Below are 5,530 nucleotides of genomic sequence, written 5' to 3' on the forward strand. Positions count from 1 at the left end.
TTTATCTGAATAATGCTTTGGGCTCCCCACAAGCGGAGTTGAACAGTGTTCCTATTGTGTGTAATTAAATACTAATCTGTGTCTAGTTGCTTGGTGCAGGTAGTAATAGCCCCAATTGTTCAAATAGAACATTTACCCATAATTCATTGTGTTGGTGTACACGTCATCAATTTCAAATACAGTTTAATCCTGCAGTTCAACAAGCATTAAATCAACTGCTTCAACATCCCAGTTGTAGGAGGTTGGCCTGGCTTGTAGTGGGTACCAGAGGTACTTACAGCTTGTGCCAGGTCCAGTTATCCCTTATTAGTGTAGAAGAGATGTTTCTAGCAGCTTAGGCTGATAGAAGGTAGCTATGGCAAAGCAGCTTAGGCTGAACTAGGAGACATGTAAAGCTCCTATTACACCACTGGTGTCATATGCACATATCATAAGAAAACACACTACACAGAGTTACTAAAAATAAAGGTACTTTATTTTTATGACAATATGCCAAAAGTATCTCAGTGAGTACCCTCAGTATGAGGATAAGTTATATACACAAGATATATGTACACAAAGCAAATTTTGGTAAGTAATAGCAAGAAAGGTAATGCAAACAGTGTAGAATTACAATAGATTGCAATAGGAGCACATAGGTATAGGGGCAACACAAACCATGTACTCCAAAAGTGGAATGCGAACCACGAATTGACCCCAGACCTATGTGAGCTTGTAGAGGGTCGCTGGGACTGTAAGAAAACAGTGAGGGTTAGAAAAATAGCCCACCCCAAGACCCTGAAAAGTAGGTGTAAAGTGCACCTACTACCCCCAGAGAGCACAGATGTCGTGATAGGGGGATTCTGCAGGAAGAACAAACACCAGCAATGCAACAACAGTGGATTTCCGGACCTGAGTACCTGTAAGACAACGGGACCAAGTCCAATAGTCGCGACAGTGTCGAGAGTGGGCAGGAGCCCAGGAAATGCCAGCTGAAGATGCAAAGAAGCTGCCACCGGTTGGAAGAAGCTTGGAGTTCTGCAAGAAAGAAGAGGACTAGGGACTTCTCCTTTGGAAGATGGATGTCCCACGTCACGATGAAGCTTGCAGAGGTGTTCCCACACAGAAAGACCGCAAACAAGCCTTGCTAGCTGCAAGGGTCGCGGTAGAGGTTGTGGGTGCTGCTGTGGCCCAGGAGGGACCAGGATGTCGCCACTTGGTGGAGGAGACAGAGGGGGCGCCCTAGCAACTCAGGGAGCCCTCACAGAAGCAGGCAGCACCCGCAGAAGTACCTGAACAGGCACTTGGAAGGAAAGTGAACTGGAGTCCACACAAAGTCACAAAAGGGAGTCCCACAACGCCGGAGGACAACTCAGAAGGTTGTGCACTGCAGGATGGAGTGCCGGGTACCCAGGCTTGGCTGTGCACAAAGGAAATCCTGGAAGAGTGCACAGGAGCCGGAGCAGCTGCAAATCACGCGGTACCCAGCAATCCAGTCTAGCGTGGGGAGGCAAGGACTTACCTCCACCAAACTTGGACTGAAGAGTCACTGGACTGTGGGAGTCACTTGTACAGAGTTGCTGAGTTCCAGGGACCATGACCACGCTCGTCAGGATGAGAGGGGACCAAGAGGACCAGTGTTGCAGTCTTTTGGTGCCTGCGTTCGCAGGGGGAAGATTCCGTCGACCCACGGGAGATTTCTTCAGAGCTCCTGGCTCAGGGTGAAGGCAGGCTACCCCCAGAGCATGCACCACCTGGAAACAGTCGAGAAAGCCGGCAGGATTAGACGCTACAATGTTGCTGGTAGTCGTCTTGTTACTTTATTGCGGTTTTGCAGGCGTCCTGAGCAGTCAGCGGTCGATCCTTTGGTAGAAGGTGAAGAGGGAGATGCAGAGGAACTCTGGTGAGCTCTTGCATTCATTATCTGAAGAATTCCCCAAAGCAGAGACCCTAAATAGCCAGAAAAGGAGGTTTGGCTACCAGGTTAGGAGGATTGGCTACCAAGAGAGGTAAGAGCCTAACGGAAGGAGCCTCTGACGTCACCTGCTGGCACTGGCCACTCAGAGCAGTCCAGTGTGCCCCCAACACCTCTGTTTCCAAGATGGCAGAGGTCCAGGACACACTGGAGGAGCTCTGGGCACTCCCCTGGGAGGTTCAGGTCAGGGGAGTGGTCACTCTCCTTTCCTTTGTCCAGTTTCGCGCCAGAGCGGGGCTGGGGGATCCCTGAACCGGTGTAGACTGGCTTATGCAGAGATGGGTACCATCTGTGCCCATTAAAGCATTTCTAGAGGCTGGGGGAGGCTACTCCTCCCCAGCCCTTCACACCTATTTCCAAAGGGAGAGGGTGTAACACCCTCTCTCAGAGGAAATCCTTTGTTCTGCCTTCCTGGGCCAGGGCTGCCTGGACCCCAGGAGGGCAGAAACCTGTCTGAGGTGTTGGCAGCAGCTGCAGTGGAGACCCCGGAAAGGCAGTTTGGCAGTACCCGGGTATTGTGCTAGAGACCCGGGGGATCATGGAATCGTCCCCCCAATACCAGAATGGTATTGGGGGTGACAATTCCATGATCTTAGACATGTTACATGGCCATGTTCAGAGTTACCATTGTGACGCTATACATAGGTAGTGACCTATGTATAGTGCACGCTTGTAATGGTGTCCCCGCACTCACAAAGTCCGGGGAATTTGCCCTGAACGATGTGGGGGCACCTTGGCTAGTGCCAGGGTGCCCACACACTAAGTAACTTTGCACCCAACCTTCACCAGGTGAAGGTTAGACATATAGGTGACTTATAAGTTACTTATGTGCAGTGGGAAATGGCTGTGAAATAATGTGGGCATTATTTCACTCAGGCTGCAGTGGCAAGCCTGTGTAAGAATTGTCAGAGCTCCTTATGGGTGGCAAAAGAAATGCTGCAGCCCATAGGGATCTCCTGGAACCCCAATACCCTGGGTACCTCAGTACCATATACTAGGGGATTATATGGGTGTACCAGTATGCCAATGTGAATTGGTAAATTTAGTCACTAGCCTGTTAGTGACAAACTTGGAAAGCAGAGAGCATAACCACTGTGGTTCTGGTTAGCAGAGCCTCAGTGAGACAGTTAGGCATCACACAGGGAACACATACAGGGCACATACTTATGAGCACCGGGGCCCTGCCTGGCAGGGTCCCAGTGACACATAGACTAAAACAACATATATACAGTGAAATATGGGGGTAACATGCCAGGCACGATGGTACTTTCCTACACCAGTCATTAGAAAAAACACAAAGTGTAATTACATCAGTCATTGAAATTTTGAAAACATATGGAATTTGGATGACCTCAGTAGGCCTGTATATATCAAATGGAACTTTATCCCAAAACAATCCCATCAGGAATTGTAACTGCTAAAATGTTCACAAGGGACAAGTCTCTTCAAACCTTATGTGAGTAAAGATATGGAGTTAAAACTTCATCCACAGGCTCAACAGTAGAGCGTTCACGAAGATAATGACCACTTATAAGGACAAGAAAAACAGTCACAAAACCAATCCAAAAGAGAAAGGCAAGCAATGTCAGAAATATCCACAGATAATTCCATGGCTAAATTAAATAGTTATTTTTAAGCCATATGTACAGCTTACCTGTCTTTGAAACATTTTCAGTTGCAGGTGCGGACAAAGTCGAAGAAAAGTCATCAAGGTCGATGGTATTACAAGAAAACACAGGCACCGGTGCATTACTGGTGGATGGATCCACTTCGCATGGAGGTTCATAATAGACAATATTGTCTGTTTGTGTTGAGTTAGAGTAGCAGACAGCCACATCTTGGACAGTTGTAGTTGGTGGAGTGGTAACAGGAATAAGCAAAATCTTATTTTCCGCCCTCCCCATGCTCGAGAGGGCATTTGTAGCATCATTGTACATGCTGGTGCAGGAAGAGGAGTTGTTTCTTCTTTGAATAGGTATGCCCTGTTGTGTAGTGAGAGGGGACCGGGAACTACCCAAGGGACCTCTGGGTCTACTGTGCAGGATCGGCCACATGGTGTAATTTGATGCTGGCTATGGAGACAAATCTGTTTGCTTTGGAACCAGGCAGCAGTGGTAGGATGACAGTTCTGGTACCTTATATTCCCAGGACTTGGGCCAGTGCTCTAACAGATGGGCCAAATCCCTTCTTCACAGTAATCTTCTCACAAACCAGATCCCCAACTTTAGGAATCCAGCCTGTAGAAGTTGTTGGAAAATCCCTTATTCCTAAAGTGGCAGCACTGGCAAATGAATTATCACAAAATTGCAGAAACTTCTGTAAGACAGTGAGGTGTTCATTTATGTCAAAAGATGAATCTACTGCCACCAAACCAGGGCCATCTAAACCTGGGACATGCTTAGGTATCCCAAAGAGATCCTCGTAAGGAAGGCGTGCTCCCAAGGACCATCTTGGCAGATTATTCAGTGCTCTCTGGACCCTATATTGGTGACGAAGCGAACTGCCGCCAGAACCTAATACTCTAACTGTTAAGGACTGCTTTAGATCTTGATTCCTTCTCTCCACAACCGAATTACCCTAGGGATGGTATGGTGAGGAGTAATGAAGTTCAACACCCAACGTCCTCATGGTGTCCCTGAATGCCTTAGAGGCAAAGACAGGGCCCTGGTACAAATGGAATGCTGAAACCGCATATGTACTGATAAAGATCAGCAAGTCTTTTTATAACAGTTCAAACGCCATCCGACCGCTGCGGCCATACCCACAGGAATCTAGAACAAGAATCTATTGGTACTAAGATGTATTTGTATGTACCATCAGATTGAAGGGGAGCACAATGGTCCAAGTACACACATTGTAGTGGCCTACTGGACACTAAGAGGGATGTCTGCAGTGTGCATTTGAAATTTGAACCCTTTATCTGCTTGCAAATGTCATAGCAAAGAACATATTACTTGGTCTGTTTGTATAGACCTGGCCACCAGAAGCGTTTCTGTAAGAGTGTAATTGTGGCTGCAAACCCAGCCTGTGCAGAGGCGACACCCTCATGCACTGCTTTGATTTTATCTAATCTCTGGTCTTGGTTGGGGATCACTTGATCTCCAACCCCAGGAATTGTTGCAAAGGCAACATTCTGTGCACTGATATGGTATGAGTATTTTGTAGGGTATATTTTTGGGAGAGGCTTACCTTCAGCCGAAGCTTTCACAGCAGCCAGAATTTCATCATCCAATCTCGTCTGGGAACGATTCACTTGCAGCAACAGAAACTGTAGGTACTGCGGATTTGACCGCTTCATCAGCCAAAGTGTTGCTAATAACGTGTACTCCTACACATTGGTGGCCCAGTGTATGGACTACGTGAGATTAGGTAGCTTATCCTTAAAACCAGCCACCCTCCCCCACAGTGTTCTATGTTTTATGGTGTTCCCCTTTGAGTCTCTGAACCTGTTTAATCGTCAAAGATTAAGGTAATCATTGTAAGAGTGAACACAGTATTGTTAACCACAGACAATCAATGTGAGTTGTTCTGGATCTGTATGTTCTAGCACTAGGACAAGGGCTTTAAGTTCAGCCA

This window comes from Pleurodeles waltl, chromosome 4_2 (assembly GCF_031143425.1).
Source record: "Pleurodeles waltl isolate 20211129_DDA chromosome 4_2, aPleWal1.hap1.20221129, whole genome shotgun sequence".
NCBI lineage: Eukaryota > Metazoa > Chordata > Amphibia > Caudata > Salamandridae > Pleurodeles > Pleurodeles waltl.